The sequence below is a fragment of the Meleagris gallopavo genome, chromosome 2 (genome assembly GCF_000146605.3).
Source record: "Meleagris gallopavo isolate NT-WF06-2002-E0010 breed Aviagen turkey brand Nicholas breeding stock chromosome 2, Turkey_5.1, whole genome shotgun sequence".
Lineage (NCBI taxonomy): Eukaryota > Metazoa > Chordata > Aves > Galliformes > Phasianidae > Meleagris > Meleagris gallopavo.
Genome location: NC_015012.2, coordinates 96,935,820 through 96,948,366, shown reverse-complemented (window position 1 = coordinate 96,948,366; position 12,547 = coordinate 96,935,820).

Sequence of the window (12,547 nt, the reverse complement as noted above, 5' to 3'; positions counted from 1 at the left end):
GAGGGAGCTGGGCTTGTTCAGTCTGGAGAAAAGAAGGCTGCGGGGTGAACTCATTGCAGCCTTTCAGTATCTAAAGGGAGCCTATAAACAAGAGGGGAGTCGACTCTTTGAAAGGGTAGATAAACAGCAGGACAAGGGGAAACAGTTTTAAGTTGAGGGAGGTAAGCTTGAGGTTGGATGTCAGGGGGAAGTTCTTTACAGAGAGAGTGGTGAGGTGCTGGAACAGGCTGCCCGGAGAGGTTTTGGATGCTCCGTCCCTGGAGATGTTCAGGGCCAGATTGGATGGGGCCCTGGGCAGTCTGGTTTGGTATTACACATGGAGGTTGGTGGCCCTGCCTGTGGCAGGGGAGTTGGAGATTCATGACCCTTCCAACCCAGGCCATTTTGTGATTCTGTGAAGATCTTCTGTAGAATGCCTACTTCAGGATTGGAACCACTTTAAGCTATTCAGCTGTAAGGAGATTAGTCTATGCTAGTAAGTTAAGGCTCATCTGCAGTCAATGAATAGACATGGACAACTTGCCACAACTAGATTAAATGCCAACTATGAGGATTGCTCCAAAAGTAATGCCTCCTATTTTATGATCTTGACTCATGACCGCATCAGAAACAGATGGTGGTGGTATAGCAGCAAAGGTGAAACCTTCCCAGCAATATTTCTTACTGTTCCCACTGATTTTTCTTAATGTTTTCTCTTCAATCTTGTTTGTAGTGACTTCAGATTACAAAAAACAATACTAAAATATGTCTCAACATATCAGTGGCAGGCTATTTGATTAAACAAGTTTATAATTGTATTATTAAAACTGTATAGTCCAGAACTATATTTTCCACAATAGCTGCTTGGCACAATATGTACATTTATTTCAAGCATAGAATAGAATTTATCATATATGCAGCATGTTTATACCTCCTCTGAAACCGTATAGTAAGTCAAATATTTTTACTTCTCTTTGTCTTTCTTTTTTTTCTTTTCCAGCATTCACTATTCTTTTCATTAGCACAGTGAAGAATGTGCACTCATAGGATACTTTGATCTACATTTGTATGTGGAAAGAGTACACTCTAACTAAAGTTCCTTTTCTGACCAAGAGAAAGTAGTACATACTTTTAGTACATAATTTTTCTCAAACTTTCTATTTCTCTCCATTCACTGTAATGAGAATTTAGAATCTCTAGCTCAAAGGCAGACAACTACACTGCAGATCTTTGTATTTGATGACGTGAACTACACATCCAAAGTCTCCAGAGAGAATAGAAGTACTTTTCCTGTCTCTTAGCATCACGTAGAATTCAAGAGAATATTAATCCTGGTCATGTTTGCTAAACTCTTGTCTCTCCATGACCAGACACAGTAGTTAGTGTCAATTTCTCTTTTCTTAGTAAGTGATAAGTTTATGTTTCCAAAGTTCATACTCTTCATTCTCTTGGGAAGAATGTTTGTATGTCCATAATGAGCTTGTAAATTGTTCAAAGATATGACAAATTCCATGCTGAAGAGTTGTACTCTTAAATTAAATTTGTTATGAATATAGGAGGGATTTTACATTTGGAATACCAGTAATATTAAATGACTCCAGCAATAAGAAATCATTGGTATCCAAAATTACTGAAAAGCAAAACAAAAGCACACCAACATATTTTTCAGTACACTTAAGTCTCTTAGACTTCCTCATTATGGTCCTCCATTTTCATTTGAAGTCATTATCTTCTCAATCTGTTTATACGACATGATGCCATTAATGATTATTCACCATTATAACTATAAACGCATGTATAAAACATAAAGCAATACATAACCAATAGTGTTTATGTATGTATCCAAGAGCTTTTGATAACAGAATCTTCAACTAAAAAAATTAATTCCTCTTATTGTTTTTTTTAGCTGTTTTTGTTTGTTTGTTTGTTTGTTTTTAATATAGTTCACTGCACGTTTGCACTCTATAGATACCACCCATAAAATTACAATAGTAAAAGTAGACCTGAAACCACACCAACAATTTTGTGAGCTGAGAAATAATCAATCTACCTGGCGAGAATGTGGAGACCTAAGTTGGCATTTATGTGCATTCTGTGTGTTTCCCTTCATTATTATGAAGGACTGCAATCTGCTTGCTGAGTTCAAAGAAATGTGCTGAGGCAGAAATCATGCAAAACCATAAATCTCAATCAGATCTGTTTCGTGAAACCATGACACATGGAAAATTTGGACAATGAGGAGAATAAGTTGCAAACGGACACCATGCACATATAGGATCAGGCATGGACTGGTTGTGCCTACTTTTCAAGCTGACAGGGTGCACTGCAGATCTGCTATACTTATTAGCAAAAGGTTGCATTTGAAGCACCAAGTCCCCTTGAAGCAGGGTACATGCTCTAGAGCAATAGCTGCTACACCAATACGATCCTTCTGCATCTAAAGGAGCTTGGCCGTTGCACACCAAAAGTCACTCCCTGTCTGCTACCTCACCACAAGAGACTTCTTAAGGAAAGGATGTGGATACAGTAGGTCTTCCATGTGATTTCAGATGGCTTCTGAACACCTCACTCCATGTCTCTGAGGGTCAGAAGCCAGGCAGACTTGGTAGTCAATTTATTCCTGCCTAGAGAATGTTCTCACTCACTGCTACTGGGACATCATTCAGCTTTTTTTCTTGTTTCATCAGAGAAGGGATGGACAGTACTGCCTTTCTTTTTCGTCATCTGGAGTTGAGTGCCACGAGTGACAAAACAAGGGGAATAACCAACTAATTCATAATAACTAATAACTATTTCATAATACAACACTATTTGGATATATTGATCTAATGGAAATATATTTAATGTCTTTAAATTAAACCAGCTTTGGCTGTACTCTTGCCAGAGAAAAAAAAGTGCAGGGTGTCTTAGTTAGCCTAAGTAGAGGAAGAAAGGGGGAGGCTGCTTCAAATCTCCATCTGCTCCACTGTCCAGACTTAATAAAGGGTGAAGAAATTAAGATGAACATTTTCTGATCACTTATTTCTTTCCTGAAGGGAGTTTTCTTAAACTTTTCATGCCAAACGGTCTCATAAACTAAATGCTAACTGTTGGAGGTACTCAAAACTGCCTTTAGGAATGAAACAAAGTTGAACCAGAATTTCAAAGAAAAACAAATGAAGTAATCTTCTTACATTATACTCATAGACATCTATTACTGTGTTGTAGCTTCATATGAAATTGTGTTTGCATGTATAGGATATAGCAATTCACTACTCAGTGACGTGCTGTAGGCCGCTGACTACTGGGCTGAAGAGCAGTTGTAAAAAACCTGAAATGTTAATGATAAAGTCGATTGTAATTTTGACAGAGATGTTATTCATATGTGTGCAATGAAACACAGAGTATCCATCGACTGCATTGCTTTTACTTATCTGTGTATGTCACTGATGTTGACTGACAGGTTTGTTGTCTCTTTGCTTGTAGCACAGCTATTGCACTTCTCCATCCCTGTGAACAGTGCATCTCCTTTGTAACTATTACACCTTCTGAATTAAGCTTTAGTAACTATTCCACAGAAAACAAACAATTCCCTCATGAATAAAGAGAGCCAACACCTTTTCTTGCCAGTATGACATATTCATTAAGGCAAGTCTAAGTACAAATAGTCTGTTCCAGTAATTTAAGACCATTCGTATCATTCCTACTGCAAATACCAAGCTGTAATCTTTTATACTCCAATGTAACAAAGGTAATAAATTTGGGATGATGTTTTAAACTCTATGCATAACAATTTTTCACTTCACATTTTCTCCTTCTGATGAAGGAACAAAGAATATGAAAGATCTTATCAATGTTAACATGATAGAAGTGATGTAAGAGTCTCTGGAGTATATTACAGAATCCAAAGGAAGAAAACAATCCCGTTTAGTCATTCAAATTTTCATAAATTAGTTTATTTTGATACTACTTCAATTTGTATATTCATAATAGCTTTCTGTATTATTCCAGTGCTCTGGTACAGATTAACATATAGAAACTGATATGTTAATCGGACTTCAAAATTTTCTGATGATCATGATGTTTATCAATCCAAGAAGCCTGTTGTGCTACTGCAGAAAAATTAACTTTAGATATAATGCAAATATTTGAATAAATGTTTTGTATTTAGATTGTAAAGAGAAGTGTTGTAATCTTAGTGAAAGGAAATGCATTTTGCTATTAGTTTCCACTGCTAATTTGGCTTTAGCCATTGTAGTGCACTGAGGTATATATTATGATTAGCAAGATGCTTAAGCAGTGAATGACATAGCCACAGGTTCACTTCGGTGTTTTCATACATTATACTTAGTTTAAAGATTAGAAAAAAGCAAGAAAACACATTTAGATTTAGTGCCAACCCTTAGCTGCACTATAGTAGAACAGATTTTAGGTGATTTATAAAATTGAAGCAAGAGAATCAATGTGGTTTAAATGTGAGAAAAGATATTTGGGAAGAAAAAAAAAGTGAAACTCTCATAAGGCTTTGATTTATTATTACTTTAGTTATGATTTAAAGCACAATAATCTGTCAAATAAGAAGAACATGAATAATGGCACAATTTCAGCATATATAAATCAGAAAACACTCAGTACCTCTATGCTGTAAATTTAGATAAATATTCCTCTGCACATTTTTAATCAGCATTAATTTCTGTGAGAGATGAACCTACGCATTTTACATGTGGTTTTGGACGTAATTTCCTCTACATATTAAGACTGAAATCTGTGCATGAGAATTCCTCATGCTAAGTCTGAATTTCCCACTTTGTAAGCCTCTTTCTTCATACCTTCATTATTGTACAATCCCTTTTATAAAATGTTGCTACTGCTTTAAAATTTTACAAAGTCTTTTGAGCGTATTTTAACTTTTTTTCCCCATCCTACTCCAGACTCTGATTTGCAGGAGGTTTAATTGCTATACTTTATAAAGAAATTCTTTGATAATAAGTCAATGTTTTGCATTTTTTACTCACATCTGAATTTGTATTTTTGTCCAATCTCCTTCCTATCAGATTTTGTTCTTTCATTAGGGTAATTCTTGTGCTGTCATCTCAATGAGGGCTTTGTAGTAAATAGCTTTCATGCTATTGTAGTATTTTAGGGTATTCAGTTCAATCTACTGATGCTTTCTCTGTACTTCTGGTTGGGTGAAGTTGTTCCTTTGTAAAATTATTTTGTCATGATTGATAGAAGGCAAATGAAGTCAGTGATACTTGGTCTAAATAATGATATTGATACTGAAAAATTCTTAAGAACTTTGTTTTGGAAAGAGGTGTCAACATTTATCTGTAGCATATGGCTGAATTTAATAGCTATAGAGAGTTATCTCAAGAAGGGACAGATATATAAAGACTGTTGAAAGAGTGGAAATCATGCACTCTTTTTAATGAGTACTTCTTCTAAATCTCCAAACCAATCTTCTCTATATATTATTTAAAAGCATGAAGAAATAAAGTTAACATCAAGAGATTGTTTTCTCTCAGGTCTAGAAGGAAAAATGTTTAGAGTATTAAAGTGATCCTTCTTGTTTACAGTGTAAACAAGCTGAACTTCAAGTACAGAAAATATCAAGGGCTTTACTTTTGATGCCTAACACAACTATCTGCTTTTTCCTTAGACATCAGCTTTGTTTGTCTTTCACTGTGCCTTTCTATTGATCACACATGGCAGAACAATAACTACCCAAACACTTCATGTGGCTAACAGTGCACTGACATCTCACATGTTTGAATCATAAAATGACTGAGTTTCAAAGGCAATTCTGAAAGTCACAGAATCACAGAATTGTAGAAATTGGAAGGGACCTCCAGAGATCACTGAGTCCAACCCCCCTTCCAAAGCAGGCTCCCTACAGCAGGCTACATAGGTAGGCATCCACTCTTGACTATCTCCAGAAAAGGAGACTCCACAACCTCCCTGGGCAGCCTGTCCCAGTGGTCCAGCACCCTTACTGTGAAATTGTTTCGCATATTGGTGTGGAACTTCTTATGCTCGTTTATGGTCATTTCCCCTTGTCCTGCCCCCACAAACCACTGCAAGATATTTATTAACATACATAAGTCAACTCCTCTTCAAGGAGGGACACCCAAAGCAGGTTGCTCAAGACCACATCAAGGTGGCTTTTGAATATCTCCAACAACGAGACTCCACAACCCCACTGGGCAACTTATGTCAGTGTTCAGTCACACTGTTTACAGAAGCTTCAAATTTGGGGGACCTAAGATAAACGACAAGTATATTCCCATTGAGAAATTCAGTTCTTTTTTGAAAAAAAATGAGCCCAGGTTTGAACATTCTCTCCTTCCTTGTTAAAGTTAAAATTAGCTAATTACCACAACGTTTATGTTCTTTCTACATTTGTAAAATTGTTTACTGGATATTTAGTACTTTGTTAATTTGAATGTTATCAAAGCCCTATCTGACTCCTCAAAAAAGTGTTGAAAGTATTGTTGAACCATTCTGGCAGACAAAACTTTAAAATATACTTGATATGTATGGGAAAACCAGATCAGGTTTCTGGTTGCACCACTAAGAGGAAGGTGCTATTGAGGGGATGCCCAGGAAGAGTAAAATTCAAGGAGGAAATTCAACCAGAATATCACATTGTATTTTTGTTTTCATAAAATGGTAATAGCATTTTTCCTTTCTCTGCTTTTTACAATAGAAAGATGTAGTCTATTTAAAATAATAATAATAATAACAATAATAATAATAATAATTGAGAAGAAGGTATTCCAAGAGTGTAACTGAAAGACATACTTCTCTGTGCACTTTCAGGCCACTGTGCTGAATGAAATAGATATTCATCGATGCAGAGTAAATGAGAGTATCATAATTGCCTGAGACTTCAATTTGATATTAGATGAATTGCTCAATAGAAACCCTAAATCTTCCAAAAGATACTTAAAAGTGACAAGTATTATTAAGATTTGGTGGGAAACAATGCTGTAACTGATGTTTGCTCTTATTTTCACTTACTCCATCAGGTAGAGATTAGGTATTATTTTACCTGAGTTTCATGAGCTTTGCTCACATACAGAATTCTTTTCTCTTATACCTAATAAAGCATAGAAGTGAAACATTAGGTGAAAGCAATACTTATATAGATCGTATTCTAGTTTCTACAGTAAATTTTGAGAGAGAAATAAAGTGGCATAAAATTAGAGATAAACTTTGTCTATTCCCAAAGTAGAACATTTTGCAACAATTTAAAAAACGATGCTGAAATGCGAGTAGATTTTAACTGTTGTATTTTAAGTTATGAGAAAATGTTTAATTATTAATAACTATTCCTTTGAAATATTCAAAGCAAAGTATTGATGTTATAGATTGAGTCAGAAAACTGTATATGGGCTTGTAAAAAAAGTAACATAATCTTGTATCTTTTTTTCAACTTCCCCCAACATGAAGGATGACATGAACATGAGTAAGAGGAGGGTCAGGTTCTGTATTAGGAAAAGGTTCTTCACCAGAATGTGGCCAGGCTCCCCAGGGTGGTGGTCAGGGCACCAGCCTGCTGGACTTCATGAATTATTTGTACAACATGCTCTGAAATAAACTCAAAATTTTGTGTGGTTCTGTGTGGAGATGGGATTTGGACTTAGTGATTCTTGTGGATCCCTTTCAACTCAAGATATTCTATGATTCTAATTTATAGCTTTTCGTTCTAGATCTCAGAATCATCACATAAATAAAATGTATACAGAATCTATAAATCTTTTCTGCAATGAGATAAAAGGTTTTTTTGGCCTTTCTCCCCCAAAATATGGAAAGAACAGGAAAAAGAGATAGAGACCTTGAAACAATATGTTGAGCACATATTAGGTAATGTCTGCCAATAGTTAACTTTTTATAAGGGCTCTTTTCATAAGGGCAGGTAGTGACAAGGCAAGGGAAAATGGCTTTAAACTAGAAGAGGTTAGATTTAACCTGGATATCAGAAAGAAATTCTTTACTGTTAGGGTGGTGAGACACTGGAACAAGTTGCCCAGTAAGGTTGTGGATGCCCTCTTCCTGGAAGCATTCAAGGCCAGGCTGGATGAGGCTGTGAGCAAGCTGGTCTAGAGGGAGGTATCCCTGCCTATAGCAGTGGATTGGAACTAGATGATCCTTCCAACCTAAACCATTTCATGATTCTATGATTCTATGAGAAACACAAGTATAAAACAGAAAATGTGTTCTTTTGCTGCATTGTTTCAAAAGCTATCTTGTACTGTTAAATCATTAGTATTATCTTATAAAATACTCCTCATTACTGCATTATGCACCAAAGCTTTAGTATCTTCTTCAGTCTGTTTACAAAACATAGAATAGAATCATGTAAGGAAAATGAAAATGGGACTTGGACTGTGAATTACTTTTAACAGAATTTTTACAAAGAAAAAAGTTGTTTTAATTATTATTTTTCTATGTATAAAAAAATCCTGAAAATTTTACCTAAGTTGAACAGATGAACCCACAAAGTTTCTGAGCCTTTTCTGTATTACAATCTTGTATGTGACTCACAGCAATCCTAGAACCATTGAATTGCCATAACTGTTTCATTTTATTTGGCTTAAGGAAAGGAAAACTATTCTGTATTAACCAATTCTGCTACATTCAGAAAGCAAGCAATGATTACCCTTTCTACTCTGCGCAGCTCAGTGGATATTATATCAATGTCGAAGTGAAAACTCTTCCTGTTTTTACTATTCTTGCATCATTTACAGTCTACCCAACCATTGGGTTGAGCAGAAATTCTACTTGCAGCCAATGTGTTTATTAACCTAACAATGAATAAGGATACATCTCTTCAAAAGGACTTTTTAATTATGACAATTATATTTTTCCATTTCTTCCAACTCTGTCTATTGAATGTTGTTGTCAGCATAAACTTGAAAAAATATTAACAAGAAGTCACTTGTTGGAATTTAGAAATCAAGTGGTGGCACATCTATTATTTAATAAAATTACTTAAAGCAAATATTAAGAGTTCAGCTACTGCTGATTCTATACAAACGCAGGTTTCAAAGATTAAATAGATAAACATATTTTGTCTTCAAGATATTGTGCATAATAAATCCAATATTAAAATAGAATTTAACGCAAATTGTGAGTTTTGCTATGAATCAGTTTTTAGAAGATAAAACTATGAAGAAATTTGATTAACGTTGAAAGTCATGAAGATCAGACAAAACAGAGATGTTACTTCTCTGCATGGTTGTAATATTTCTTCTTCATTATGAGAAGATCTGAACTGCACTACATAAAATCATCTCACTAGTTCCCAGTACAATCCATGATAGAGCACCATAGTTAAGTCTTGTATACACACTCGTGGTGCAGAAATTTGTCATATATTTGGTGAAATTAAAATCATGGAGAATTAGTAGGAAAGATAGAAAGATTGGAGATACAAACAGAATAATACTGCAGAAAAAAAAAAAAAAGCGAGAAAAAAATGAAGAAGAATACTGATCCTGAGTACAGTACAAGATTATTTTGAAGCAAAAATAGTTCTTTCTGCAGTAGATGAGAAAGAGATAGATAGATAGATAGATAGATAGATAGATAGATAGATAGATAGATAGATAGATAAGTGAAGACTGTGGGTTTAAGAGGAGAATGGGCAAATACTTGAAAGAATAAGTGTTACGGCTTATTACTGACAACAGAATAAATCCAAAACTATGCCTGTGCTGCCTGGATTTCATATCCCAGTTTTCACTTTATTTTTTTCTACCATTTCTTGATAGAGTCATAATCAATATCGTTATTTCAGCTCTTCTATCTGCTTTATACTATACTGCTTTATACCCAAACTCCTAGCACAAACTCTAACAAAATACCTAGTAAAAGAATGATAATCTTGTCTTTTCTTGGTTCTTAATTTACATAGTCCACTTACACTTTGACTACACTTTAGGAAATATTTGTTTCTTTCTTTGTCAAAGTATGCATGCGTATCAATGGTATGCCCCTCTACATTATTTTAAAAGATATTTAATCACATTCATCTTCACCCACACTCTACAAAGGAATTCCTTGCAAGAAGATATGCTACCAATATTTAAAACAAAGTCAAATATATGACTATGAATTATTCAAAACAAAAATATTTGCAAGCTGTCAATATCCATAAACTCCATGTAATTGGAATGGAGTTTTGATTGATCTCTTGGACTGAGATTAAGGGAAGTGAAATACTTTATAATTCAATTATGCAGGACTGCAAATCTTATTGTAGGCCTAAGATATTTAGTTAATTGGAATGAACTGGTGAATATTTATTTTCCTTTCCATACAGTGTTCAATCTCAACTCCTCACGGAATATAAAGTATCTGAGTTTGGATGTGACTTAATTCCTCTTTACTCTGGAGATACATATGTGTATTCATATACATAGAGACAAATAGCTATGCAGTCATGTCTATCTTGTTATTAGTATTAGGTATATGAATGTAGATACAAATACACTGAGAGCCAAGCAGAATAAACTCAATTTAAATTGGAAGAGTAGTGTCACGGTTTTATGTTTTTTGGTTTTCAGTATTCCGCATCATAACATCATGTAGTGCATTGGGAGTTAAAGTGTTAATGCTCCAATTCCAGGTACCTATCCCAGTACATTACGGAAGTCATGGGAACTGGCCCTTCTGGGTGGGGCGGTCTCTTACTGCCTGGCAGTGGGTGCTGGAGGCTGGAGGCTAGCCGTTCCAAGCTTTTCAGGTTTGACTCAGTCTCAGGAACTCTCTCTCTCCTATCTTATTTGATTTATTAGCCTCAATTTCAATTAGATTGTATTATATTGTGTTATCTTGCATTCCGATATCATACTTAGTAAAATAAGTTTTCCTCCACAGATCACTGCCGCTGGTTTTTTTTCTCCTTCCTTCCTTCCCATTTTGAAAGGCCGGCGGGAAAAGAAAGGGGGGGGGCCTACTGCCCCCCTGTCACGGGCATAGATTGATCTAGTTAACTCCGTGACAAGTAGGTCTCTATTAAATGGGAAACTGACCATAAGCTGGCATCGATGCAATCATGAGATCACAAGAGAAAAGTAGAGGTGGGGACTAGAAGAGAACAATTTTTGAAAATGAATATTTTAATTCAAAAATGTCTCAAGAAAAAAAAGTTCCCTAATTTGGCAGAGAAGGATAGAATTGAGGGAATATAGAGAGACCTTCTGACGATGAAGGTTAGGGAGTCTTAAACGCAAATGAATTTGAATAAGATGGTGAAGCCAACAAGAAGGGCCTCAGGGATTACATTACTGGTGAATGGAGGATTAGAGAAACTGTAGGTTCCTTGCTGAGATGAGAGATCTGGTTGCACAGAAAAAAGTCAACATACTGAACATCTTGTTAGTACCAATCTTTAATATCAAGACCAGATTTCAAGAATTCCAGGTTCCATAGTCTAAGGAAAAAGCTGCAGCAAAGATAACAGAATCACATGGAATCACAGAAGGTCAGGGATTGGAAGCGACCTCAAAAGATCATCTAGTCTAATCCTCCTGCAGAGAAACACCTAGATTACTTCACACAGGCACATGTCCAGGTGGGTTTTGAAAATCTGCAGAGAAGGAGACCCCACAACCTCTCTAGGCAGCCTGTTCCAAGGAATACTTATGAATGCACAAATCCGTGAGTCTTGATGAGCTCACAAGTGTTGAGGCAAAGGACTGAGATGTCATCTGAGACTCTTGTTTATCTTTGAATGATCATGGCAAATGGGAGAGATGTCTAAAGATTATAGGAAAGTAAAAATCACTCTTCTTCATGCATTCAAGAAGGGCAAGAAGGGAGGACTCAAGGAAGGAAAGGTCAGCCAGCCTCACCTCGGTCCCGGGGAAGGTAATGAATCATTGGTTCTGGAAACAATTACAACAATTACCAGATACATGAAGGGCAAAAAAACACCAGGAATAGTCCACTCACATTCAAGAACTGGAAGTCAGGCTTGACCAACTACTGTTATGAAATGACTGGTCTAGCGGATAGAGAATGGACAGTAGTTATAGTCTGCCTGGACTTCAGTAAGGCCTTTGATGATGTCCTCTATAAGATTCTAATAGACAAGGTGTTTGTGTATGGGCTAGATGGGCAGAGAGTGAGGTAAAATGAAAATCAGCTGAATGACCAGAGAGTAGTGATCCATGGCAAAAGGTCCAGTGGGAATCCAGACTCCAGGGTTCAATACTGGGCCCAGTACTGCTCACCATCATCATTAATGACCCAGGCAGTGGGGCAACTCTGTTTGCTGATGACATAAGACTGGGAAGAATGGCTGGTTCACCAGGATCATGTTGTTGGAAGAATCTGAACAGTTTGAGAAATCAGCTGTCAAGAGCTAGAGAAAGTTCATCAAGGAGAAGTGCATAATCTGACTGATTCTGGATGAAACACTTCAGGAAATAAATACATGTTGAGGGTCATCCAGCTGGAAAGTAGCTTTGCATAAAAAGATGTGAGATTCTGGAAAACAGTAGATAGGCCACTGACCAGTTGTGTGTTCTCGAGGCAAAAAACGTAAATATTATTCTGGCTACATTAGGATGTATGTTCT